The sequence below is a fragment of the Eptesicus fuscus genome, chromosome 14 (assembly GCF_027574615.1).
Source record: "Eptesicus fuscus isolate TK198812 chromosome 14, DD_ASM_mEF_20220401, whole genome shotgun sequence".
Taxonomy (NCBI): Eukaryota; Metazoa; Chordata; class Mammalia; order Chiroptera; family Vespertilionidae; genus Eptesicus; species Eptesicus fuscus.
Window position 1 is genome coordinate 487,814 of NC_072486.1, and position 12,147 is coordinate 499,960.

Sequence of the window (12,147 nt, forward strand, 5' to 3'; positions counted from 1 at the left end):
GGTGGTCTCTGTCCTGGCGCCCAGCACAGTGGGCTGTGCCCTGAGGGGTCCGGAAAAAGGGGAGTTACCAGTCACCCAGACATTTCAAGGGTGTGTTATCACAGATGCAAAAAGACAGACAGGCTCAGTGAAGGTAAAGGCTGACCTTGTCAGGGAAGATACCGGCCTAGGAGGTGACTACCCACCATCACTGCGCTTAGTTCAAGTTTAATTCCAGACCATCCTTTGTGGTGACTGTAGGTCTGAGTTTGCAAGACGGCCCTGCAGGCCTCCCCTGAGCTGTCAGGTCAGCCTGTGGCCCCTTTCGTCCACAGCTGACACGTCCCCGTCCGAGAAGCCACCCCGTCTCCCGGAGCCTGAGCCGCCTGTGCGGGGAGCGCCCTCCGCCTCCGCCCTCCCTGGGGCCGCTGCCCTGTCCCTTCCCGCATCTCATTTCTCGCTCCCGCTCCCGCCCGCCCGGGTTCGGGTGGAGCACGGCCTCGGCCTCCGGCAGCCGGATGAGAAAGGAGGGACGAGGGGACGTTTGCTGGGTGACGGCCTTCCGCAGCTGCTCGTGTTTAGAAATCATTTCCTGGTTTGAAGGCTTCTCCCATGAGCCTCTAGCACAGGCGACCTCAGACTACGGCCCGCGGGCCACATGCGGGTGTTTTTGCCGTTTTGTTTTTTTACTTCAAGATAAGATATGTGCAGTGTGCATAGGAATTTGCTCATAGTTTTTTTTAAACTATAGTCCGGCCCTCCCACGGTCTGAGGGACAGTGAACTGGCCCCCTGTTTAAAAAGTTTGAGGACCCCTGCTCTAGCATCTCATGTTTCTGATGAAGAGTCCAAAAACTATGACATGTTCATCCACTCCGTGGTCTGCCCTCCCCGATGTTCGTCCCCCGACACAGCGGCTGGGCCCACAGGCTGTGGGAGCTGGCACGGCCTCCCAGCACCGAGACCCGATCCGGGAGCCCCATCGCTGCCCTCGGCACATTCACACGAACCTGCTCCTGACGCCCCAGGTGCACCCCGCTGACCGAGACTGAGGCCCAAGGTGGGGTGACCCCACGCACAGCACCCCCACCCTGTTTGGAAACCATGGTCAGTGTCCTTCCTCCAGGCTCCCGTCCCTCCTTCACGTGGGAAACCTTGGGGCTGCCCTGGGCCCTCTGCCTGCGATGCTGTGGGCGCAGCCCAAGGCCGGGCTAGACCTTCGCGCTGTGGGCTGTGGCGACCCGCGCTCAGCAGTCTCCCCCTCTTCCTGGGCCAACTGAACAGAAACGGTTCTGGACGGGACTCGGGAGAGCGGTGAGTGGCTGCGGAGCCCCTGGACCTGACTCCATCCTGAGACCAGGAGACGGTGTGGAGGGTGGGTGCCTGTGTGTGCAGGTGTGAGTGTGCAGGTGTGTGTGCAGGTATGTGTGTGCCTGTGTGTGCAGGTGTGTGTGCAGGTGTGTGTGCAGGTATGTGTGTGCCTGTGTGTGCAGATGTGTGTGCAGGTGTGTGTGCAGGTGTGTGTGCAGGTGTGTGTGCAGGTATGTGTGTGCCTGTGTGTGCAGGTGTGTGTGCAGGTGTGTGTGCAGGTGTGTGTGCCTGTGTGTGTGTGTGTGCAGGTGTGTGTGCAGGTTTGTGTGCAGGTGTGTGTGCAGGTGTGTGTATGTGCAGGTGTGTGGGTACCTGTGTGTGCAGGTGTGTGCGTGCCTGTGTGTGCAGGTGTGTGTATGTGCAGGTGTGTGTGCAGGTATGTGTGTGCCTGTGTGTGCAGGTATGTGTGCCTGTGTGTGCAGGTGTGTGTGTGTGTATGTGCAGGTGTGTGGGTACCTGTGTGTGCAGGTGTGTGCACCTGTGTGTGCATGTGCAGGTGTGTGCATGTGCAGGTGTGTGTGCGCGCAGGTGTATGTGCATGTGTGTGCAGGTGTGTGTGCGTGATCAAGTGTGTGGGATGGCGCCCTAAGAGGACAGATGTGCGTTGGGGAAGATGGAAAGTTCTGGGGATGGTGGTGCTCACGTGAATGTGCTGAACACACTGAACTGTACACTAAGCAGGTTCAGAGGGCGCCTTTAAATAATGTGTATTTTGTAATTGTTATAATAATATAATAATAATAGGACATTGAGAGTTGAGTCCTGGGCCTGGGGCGGCTGGGAAACAGCTGAGGGCCCCTAAGGGAGCTGGGAGGATTCCTCTGTCGCCCCCCCTCTTTGGAGACAGACCCGTACCCCCACTTCCCATGCCCCGTCCCAGGGGATGGAGATACAATGGTTGCCGGCAGGGGGCGCCACAGGCCCGCGCACCTGCCTGTCGCCTCCGCCTCTGCCTCCCGCGGGCTTGGCTGGTCTGGGCCTCACAGGCGCTGCTGGTGGGCGAATCCCGTGCTCACAGCCTCCCTTAAAGAGGAGGCTACTGTGGTGTCAAGAAAATGTTCTTTTAAAACCACTTATAAGTAAGAAAAACGGCCAAACACACACCACGGTAGGAGTCAGGAGGGGAGGCCCTCGGTCACCGACACGGGGATCTGACCCAGAGAATTGTGAGCACAAGGGCTGGGGGCTGCGGGGGAACCGGGGACGGGGGCTGCACCCCAGGAAGGAGCAGGTCCCGTCGGGGCACATGCCCAGGTCGATCCCCTGTGGGGGGCGTGCAGGAGGCAGCCGATCCATGGTTCTCTCTCATCATTGATGTTTCTCTCCCTCTTCCTTCCTCTCTGACATAATTATATACATAACTTCCAGGCTGACAGGGAGTTTTCTTCAGACGTTACCAGTGTTTCTTCGCGGCTGCACACGGCATGCGACCCCTCCCCCTCGTGCCCTCCCCGCTCTGCAGGAGTCTCAGGTCTCCAGCCACTTCGCCAGCAGTTTGGGGCCATAGGGCGTGGCAGGCCTCGATGTGGGGTTTGTCACGGTCCTGGTGACGGGTTCGTGGAGTTCTTTCATCCGAGGTTCACGCTTCCGGGGCGATGGTCTTAGGGAGGCTGGTCTGAGGGTCACGGGGGCATGTCTTAGGGTGACTGGGTGGTGAGAGGATGTGGGAGAGTGACTCAGGGGCTGTGTGGGTGGGCCTCACCGAGGGCAGCCCCGTGGGTGGGCAGCCTCAGTCCCAGAGTCCACCTCCTCTCAGCCTCCACCTGCCCCCCCTCGGGGGGGGGGGCTCCTCTGACCCCTGCTTCCCAGCCTTCAGTCCCCAGGGCAGCGCTCAGCCTGGCGCTCCATCCACAGGGCCAGGTTCCAGGTCTGAGGGGCTGGATACGCCCCAGAAGCTGGTCCCAGCTGCGCGGCGGGGAGGAGGGCAGAGGCACCCGGGGCTCTCAGGTGTGTCTGCCGGAGCGACTGTGCCAGGTGCTTGCTGACACTCCGCACACGTTAGCGCCCATCAGGTGGACCCCGCTCCCTGGGCCTCGCCCCCATCCGTGGAGGTGCCTCCACTGATACCGCGAACATGGGGCATTTGGGGGTGGGGGGTGGGGGGGTGAACAAGGAATTAAGTGCCTTCCAGGAGCCAGCAGCTGAGCCAGGGTGACAACTCTGACCCGCGTGGACACACTCCAGGGTTTCATTTCTGCACCCGGGGCAACAGCGGATTCACAGGAGGAACACGTGCTGCAAGTCACAGCTTTTCCAGGCTCCCCACTTCCCGTGAGGGAAGACAGCTTTGGGGGGGGTTGCATTTGGTAGCAGTGCCGGCCGGTCCCTGGGCCGCTGCTGTATTGTGGGAAGGGTGTCTCCGTTTCTTTTTATTTTATTTTATTTTATTTTATTTTATTTTATTTTATTTTATTTTATTTTATTTTATTTTTTAGGGTGTCTCCGTTTCAAGCCTGCGCCGTGGCCCTGGGATTCCCGAACGGGAAGGACCTGCTGTGCACTTGCTTGAAAATGTGTCCTTAAAGTTCACGATAGCGCAAAACACGCGGAGGGGAAACAGGCGAAAAGACCTGAATTTGAACCAAAGTTCTGCCACGTGAAGTAAGAATGGCGAGGCCTTGGCCTGGGCAGGAGGGTCACGCCCGCCCCCGCCCGGCTCAGCCCTGAAGATAAAGCAAAAGGCTTGCCGCACACTCCAGAGGGCGGGCGGGTCCCTGATTGTTGAGGACTTTTACGCTCTTGCTTGGTGAGTGCTGGCATTTTACTTGTCCTAAGCAGCCCTGCGACGAAAGGCCACCTGTGCCCGCTGTGCAGGTGCCAGAGCGCCTGTCCCAGGAGGCGGGCCGAGGCTTTGATGCGGCTCTGCAGGGTTCTGATGCCAAGTCGCTCTCATCAATATTGTATCCGCTTCCCCCTGGGAGAGCGTGTCCGAGGCCTCCGCACGGCGGCGGGAGCATGGGCGAGCCTCGTGTTTCCGCTTGGCCAACTCAACAGGTGAAAGGAACCGTCTCGTTATCATCGTGGTGATGTTTTGGGTGTTCGTGGGGGCCTCACAGATGGTGGCGATGATCTTTTTTATTTTATTTATTTTTGTGTTTTAAAAATATATAAAAAAAAAATATATATCTTATTGATTTTTTAGAGAGGAAGGGAGAGGGATAGAGAGTTAGAAACATCAATGAGAGAGAAACATCGATCAGCTGCCTCCTGCACACCTCCTACTGGGGATGTGCCCGCAACCAAGGTACATGCCCTTGACCGGAATCGAACCTGGGACCCTTGAGTCCGCAGGCTGACGCTCTATCTACTGAGCCAAACCGGCTAGGGCGGCAATTATCTTTTTTAAAGAAATTGATTGCCGAAACCGGTTTGGCTCAGTGGATAGAGCGTCGGCCTGCGGACTGAAAGGTCCCAGGTTCGATTCCGGTCAAGGGCATGTACCTTGGTTGCGGGCACATCCCCAGTGGGGGGTGTGCAAGAGGCAGCTGGTCGATGTTTCTCTCTCATCGATGTTTCTAACTCTCTATCTCTCTCTCTTCCTCACTGTAATAAATCAATAAAATATATTTAAAAAAAAAAAAAAGAAAGAAATTGATTTCAGAGAGGAAGGGAGAGGGAGAGAGATGTCAGTGATGAGAGCGCGTCACTGATCGGCTGCCTCCTGCACGCCCCTGCTGGGGATGGAGCCCGGGACCTCTTGGTTCATAGGTCAAAGCTCAACCACTGAGCCACACTGGCCGGGGGGGTGGTGATTATCTTCGGAAGTCAACCATTTGAAATGCCCTGGTTTCAGAGCATTTCACGTTATCATTTGTAACCGGGAGGTTTATAATGAAGTTGGAGGAAAGACTGAGGCTAGGTGCCCGCCTTCAGGCTGAGGACAGCTCTCTGAACAGCTCGTCCCGCGTCGCTGGGCAAGGCCCTGGGACCTGGCGTCCCCTGATAGTGATGAATGGTCCAGGCAGGTGTGTGTGTGTGTGTGGGTGGGTGTGGGGGAGGGGGGCCGCAGGAAAGCCGTGTGCTAATTCCCAGCGACATTGTTGCAAACAGCTGGGCTTGCAGGTTGCTACACGTCGATACGTTTATTTACCCTGTGGTTTTGACACTCTATAGTGTGACTTTCGCCACAATCTCTCAGCAGAATGAAGTTGCCACATTCCTCCAATTAATTAACCAACACATTTAATTTCACACTCCAAAGATTTGGAATAAGCTCCTGTTTGCGAAAATCACCGTTGCAAAGAACTACACAGAATGTTTAGAGAGCCAGCGTGTAGTATTGTCAGTTCAGTCTGGGCTGAACGTTAACAAACACGACGCAGCGTGGGAAGCCATCTGCCGGCCCGGGCGCCGAGGGCCCTTCGCCTCCCGCCGCCTGGCCTGGGCGCGGGGACTGGGCGCGGGGCCTGGGCGCGGGGACTGGGCGCGCCTGACCTCCAGGAGGCGGCTGGCGAGTGGCCACTCGCCTCAGAGCAGCGCTTCTCCTGAGTGTGTGAGCGAAGCCCCGCACACCTAGGACGGGACGATGAGAGAGCCGCTTCCTTTAAAAAGTAAATACTTTACTGATGTCAGAGAGAGAAACATCAGTGATGAGAGGGAATCAGTGATCAGCTGCCTCCTGTGTGCCCTCTACTGGGGATCCAGCCCACAACCAGGGCGTGTGCCCTGGACGGGAATCAAACCCGCGGGGGTGGACAGCGCGGGTGGGGGGCCAGCGCGGGTGGGGGGCCAGCGCGGGTGGGGGGCCAGGGTGGGTGGGGGTGCAGCGCGGGTGGGGGTACAGTGTGGGTGGGGGTACAGTGTGGGTGGGGGTACAGCGCGGGTGGGGGGCAGCGTGGGTGGGGGACAGTGTGGGTGGGGGGCCAGTGTGGGTGGGGTACAGCATGGGTGGGGGGCCAGCGTGGGTGGGGTACAGCGTGGGTGGGGGGCCAGCGCGGGTGGGGGGCCAGCGCGGGTGGGGGGGCAGCGCGGGGGGGGGGGCAGCGTGGGTGGGGTGCAGTGTGGGTGGGGGGCCAGCGTGCAGTAGGAGCGCCTGGGAGCCCAGAACGGGGTGGACGTGCCTGGCGAGGGGCTGCCTGGCGAGGGCACACGAGGTGGGGCTTCAGGGCGCGGACCCCGGCCGCAGGGCGGGTTCTGTCCAGAGAGAAACCGCCTCTGAGGCGGAAGGAGGGCCCTCCCGGACGGGCGGGCGGCCGCCTGCTCTCCTGTGGGGACGCAGGGCCGGCTGCCTGGCGTGGGGTGGCACCAGGACACCCTGTGGAGGCGAATGAAGCTGGTTACCTCCCCGTGGTGCCCGCACCCCTCCCTTCTCCTCTGGCTCGGGGACACCCCACTTTGTCTGCAGCCGGGGCCCAGAATAGCTGCGCTCCAGATGGCTGCACGCTTGGCTGGGGTCCCTCCATCTTTCTCTCCAAACCTCCCGCCCCCCGGCTCAGAGACGCAGCCTGCACAGCCAGCCGGCCCGGTGCCTCCCCCAGGGCCTCCATCCCGCCTTCAGCACCCCCTCTGCGGCTGCGGGGCCTCCTGCCGGGTCCTGACCCGCCCCTTCCAGCCCCTTCCAGCCCCTTCCAGCCCCTTCCAGCCCCCCTGCTTTCATTGACGCTTTGCCTTTGCCGCTGTTTCCATTTTTGTCCCATGGGTGGCTGTGCCAGCAGGGGGCGTGGTCACTGACAAGGGGGCGGGGCCACGTGATCCGCCGGAAGTGTGCACGTGACAGGGGCGGGGCCATGTGATTGGCCAGATGTGCGCTGTTAACAGGGGGAAGGGCCACAGGGCCACGTGATCCGCCGGAAGTGTGCACGTGAACAGGGGGCGGGGCCACATGGAGATGGACGGGGTGCAGCCAGGAGCCCCCAGTAGCTGAGGCAGGAGGGACCCTCCCCTGGAGCCTCGGAGGGGGCACCGCCCAGCACCCCGATTGCAGGGTCTGGCCCAGAAGGGGGAGCAGGTGTTCCTGTTGGAGGCCAGTCCGCAGTCACGGGAGCAGCAGCCCCAGGACACGGCCCCTCCCTGCCCCTCCTTCTGGGGCTCTGAACAGCTGAGCCCCTGGCAGGGGGACCCCTAGACCTCTCCCTGCCGGGCTCACAGGGGGCTCCATCCTGTGTCTGTGCCTCGGCCCTGCCTCCCGCTCCCCCCGGCTCCCGGGCAGTGACGTGCAGTGGGCACACCAGGCGGGCTGCTGGGTGGGAAGCGCAGGCCACGAGGCTCAGGGACTCCCCGCCGCCTGGCCAAGCCCCCTGCTGCAGGACGGTGCAGGGCCCCCCCAACCCCCCCTCCCACCTCCCGGCCTTCCCCCTCAAGAGTCCAGCCTGGGCCCCGAGTCCTGGAGCACCTGGGGTGACAGGAGCCAGCACCCGGGTTGTGGTGCCCATTTTCTAGACGCCAAAACTGAGGCTCAGAGAGGGGAGCAGAGGGCCCTCCCCCAGCCCCCCTCCCCCTCCATTCAGCCCAGCTCACAGGGGCTCCCCCAGCTGCCTGGCTGCCACAGGGGGAAGGGGAGGGGGAGGAGGAGGAGGGGGAGGGGGGAGGGGGAGGAGGAGGAGGAGGAGGAGGAGGGGGGGGGAGGAGGAGGAGGAGGAGGAAGAGGAGGAGGGGGGGGGAGGAGGAGGAGGAGGAGGAGGAGGAGGGGGGGGGAGGAGGAGGAGGAGGAGGAGGAGGAGGGGGAGGAGGAGGAGGGGGAGGAGGAGGAGGAGGAGGAGGAGGAGGAGGGGGAGGAGGAGGAGGAGGAGGGGGAGGAGGAGGAGGAGGAGGAGGAAGAGGAGGAGATTCCTGAGAAGCCATCCCAAAACACACAGCTGGCCCTCCTTCCTCATCCCTCTCCAGCACCAAAGCCTCCTTTGGGCAGGTGAGCGGGGCCTCTTCCTGGCCAGGCAGCCGGGAGCAAAGGAGGTCCATGAGGCAGAGGGTCCGGGTGGTGGGTGCTGGGACTCCAGCCTCACCCAGCAGAGCTCCTGGGACTGGGCCCTCGCCCTCCCACAGCTCGCAGACCAGGCGGGCTCTTTCCTGCCTCCCCGCCTTCGCACGTGCAGTTCCCTCCACCTCGAAGGCCCTTCCTCGTCCTTCAGGGCCCAGCTCGGCTGTAACTCCCCTGGAGAACCTCCCCTGAGTCCCTCGGGGCTCCCCCTGCACCCTGCACCCCCCAGTCAGCCGTTTTCTGGATGACGCTCTCAGGGGTGGTGAGGTCTTCGGGGTGCCAGCTCTGCCTTTGTGCCCCAGCCCCCGGCACAGACAGGTGCTCAGTGAATCCGGACGGAAGGGAAGGGGGAGGGGAGGGAGCAATGAAACACCTCTCATGAGATTGGAGCGGATCTGGGCCGTGAGCACCTGGCACGGGGCTGGGCACGGAGCAAAGCCCACTCCCTTCCGCCCCAGCACCTCCTGCCTCCTCCCATTTGGAGCCAGCTCAGGGGTCAGGGGTCGTCTCCACACCCACAGGCCTGTGTCTGCTGCCCATTAGGATGCGAGGCAATCACACCAGGAGGCAGGGGGCACTTGGCTTCATTCGAAGCCGGTGTGTTAGGGAGAGAGGCCTCCATTCTGGGAAACCCCGGACTGTGAGAGTTTGCAGGGCTTTTCAGACTTTTCCCACCGAATGCTTTCTGCCAACAAAGCCTCACCTGAGGCCGATATATAAACAGGTGGAGGCTAAGCCGCGTGGGCGAAGGGGCGGGTGTTGAAGCCGTGTGGCCACCGACCTGGCAGGCCTGGCACACCCGGCACGTAGGCCGGCTCGCAGGCGGTCAGGGTGGTTGAAGGCGCCATGAGGGCTCAGGGCACCGGACGGGGCTCCTCCTGGGGACTCCGGGGCCCGGGGCCGTGGCTGGGAAAGCGGGGAGCTCGGAGGCAGGAGGAGCGGCTGCTTTCAGAGCAGGAACGCTGGGACCCCCTCCAGGTTGGGGCGCGTGTGCTGGGTGGGCGGGTGCGAGGGTCCTGGCAGGAGCCGCCGCCGTGGGCTGAGCACACGCCACGAGGAGCTATTTCGGGCGGATCCCCTGCACTGGGGACAGATGGGACGTGGGGACAGAGAGAGGCGGGCGAGGGCTGCTGGCCAGGCTCCTGCGGGGAGGCGGTGCCTGCTGACCCGGGAATGGGGTGGGCGGTGCCCCTGCCTCACGTTCTGCAGCCATAGGCCCCCGGCCCACCGAGCGGCTGCTGCCAGAGCAGCGTGGCTCTGCGCTGGAGGGGCTGGCCTCACGGGACCACAGGCCTCACGGGACCCTTCCTGCACCTGCCTCCCCCACCTGCCCGCCCCCACCTGCCCCCCCACCTGCCCGCCCCCACCTGCCCAGTCCGCACCTGCCCCCCCACCTGCCCGCCCCCACCTGCCCAGCCCGCACCTGCCCCCCCACCTGCCCAGCCCGCACCTGCCCAGTCCGCACCTGCCCCCCCACCTGCCCGCCCCCACCTGCCCAGCCCGCACCTGCCCAGCCCGCACCTGCTCGCCCTGCCCAGCCTGCACCTGCCCAGCCCGCACTTGCCCGCCCGCCCCTGCTCCCCTGCACCTGCCCGCCTGCCTTGCCCAGCCTGTACCTGCCCCCCTGCACCTGCCTGCCCGCCCGCACCTGCCTGCCCGCACCTGCCCGCCTGCCCTGCCCAGCCCGCACCTGCCCGCACCTGCCTCCCCGCACTTGCCTCCCCACACCTGCCCACCTGCAACTGCCCGCCTGCACCTGCCCACCTGCACCTGCCTCCCCGCACCTGCCCCCCTGCACCTGCTCAGCCCCCACCTGCCCCCCTGCACCTGCCCAGCCCCCACCTGCCTCCCCACACCTGCCCCCCGCACCTGCCCGCGTCCTAGGCTGGGCCCCTCCGCGCACCCTCCCCGGCAGGTGTGCAGCCTGTGGTCAGGACTGGGTTTCCTCTAAGCCTGCAGGCGTCCCGCCCAGCGCCTATATTTAACCCGTTTAATGAGATTCTACCCAGTAATTCCTGAGACTGGTAATCTCTAATTGGGTCAAACTCTCTGCCACCGCTCAGCGGCCTATTTTTAGCACAATCCTCAGCCCAGCGCCCGCTCTCGGCAGCTGTCAGCGGCTCCCGGAGCCCCTGTTTCCAGCTCACCTGGTGCGAGCCGGGGGCCCCGTCGCCTGACCCCCAGGGTGGTCGGCTTAGGGCCCCGGTGTCACCATAGATAAGGGAGGCCGTGGCCAGCTTTGGGGAGGTGTCTGTCCGCCAGGGAAAGGGGGTGCTAAGCATGTCTTTTGTGAACATCCCTGGGGGTTCACAGAGAACCCCGCCCTGGCCTCACTCAGCCCGGGAACCCCCTCCAGGGGCCAGGCCTGTTTGTGCTTTGCCAGCTCACTCGCGGCCTCTCAATGGCAGAGCGCCCCTCCTCCCCCATGTCCCCCCTCCCCTCCCCGCCCCAGCATCCACATGGCCTCCTTCCGGGGCCCCCTGGACCCTCACCCACGACTGGCGCCCATGCCTCTGAGGCCACTTGTCCCACCAGATGACACAGAAACCTCCTAGGACGCCGTGCTAGTGGCTGATCGAGCCTGTGGCTGGGTGATTCCAGGGCCGAGAAACGCGTTGACCAAGTTAACCTGACCGAATGCGGTTCCCGGCTGAATGTCACCCGCCCCTTTTCCGCCTCCACAGACGCAGCCAGTGTGCGGGGACCGGGGGCGGGAGCTCCCATCGGAGGCTGGATCCCGGGCTGAAGAGGAGGGACTGGGCGAGCTGCCCTGCACAGAAGCCCCTGCAGAGCGACACCCTGGCCCGAGGGGTCTCTGCAGGCGCCTGACCTCCACGGCAGCTCAGCGAGCGTCAGTGCCGCCGCCCCGTGTGCACGGGGTGCAGACACGTTAGAGGCAGAGGCGTGTGGCCTGCCTCTCCTCCTGCCAGAACCCTGTGAGCCAATCCTCGGAGGAGACGAGGCACAGAGAGGCTGAGTCACCTGCCCAGAGTCACCCAGCGGGGAGGGGCGCTGGGACTCCGGCTTGGACGGGAGACTCAGGTCTCCACTCAGCCATGACCATGTCCCCCGTGGCCTGCCCACCATCAGGGACATTCACGGGGTGTCGGAAGGCCAGGCCCTCAGTTGTTACACTGAGAGGGGGAGGGGGAGGGGGAGGGCAGAGGGGGAGGGGGAATGGGACCTGGATAAAGACACACACGAGGTTGGCAATGATGGGAAGTCCAAGGGACGCAGGGGCACAGGCTGAGGCTGTCCCACGGACTTGGGGTGCGGAGAGGAAAGTGCACGCGTGGTCTTGGGCAGGTGACCGAGGCCGCCTCCAGCCCGGGAGGACCCGGTGGGACGGTGACGGTCCCTCGGTCTGCTCAGCGCTGAGGGGAGGCGGCCCGTGGGTCCGAGCGGCCCTTGGCTGTGGGTGGGTGTTCACCGTCCGTCACACCAAGGCGTCCAGGATGGAGGAGGCACCAGGGGCCCAGGACACTGGGGCTCAAACCGCAGACCCCTCGGTCCCTCGCGGAGGCTGATGTCCGAGACCAGGTGTGGGCGGGGCGGCGCCCTCTGGCGGCTGCGGGAGGGCCTGTGGCAGCGTCACTCCTGTCTCCACGGGGTCCTCCTGGGACGTGGCCTGTCCCCAGAGGTCCCTTCATGAGGACACAGGCTGGACTGGGACCCACCTGCTCCAGTGCGACCCCATCTCACCTGCCTTGGCCGCCACCTTGGAAAAGCAAGGCCAGTCTGAGGTCCCGGGGTGAGGGCCTCAGCATGTGAACGAGGGGACACAGTTTGGCCGATGGTGTGCGCGTGCCCTGCCTCTGGGGTGACCTCCCCGTCACCCTGGCTGCAACCGCCCTTTGGGGGCTTCTACGCCCAACCCGGCGAACG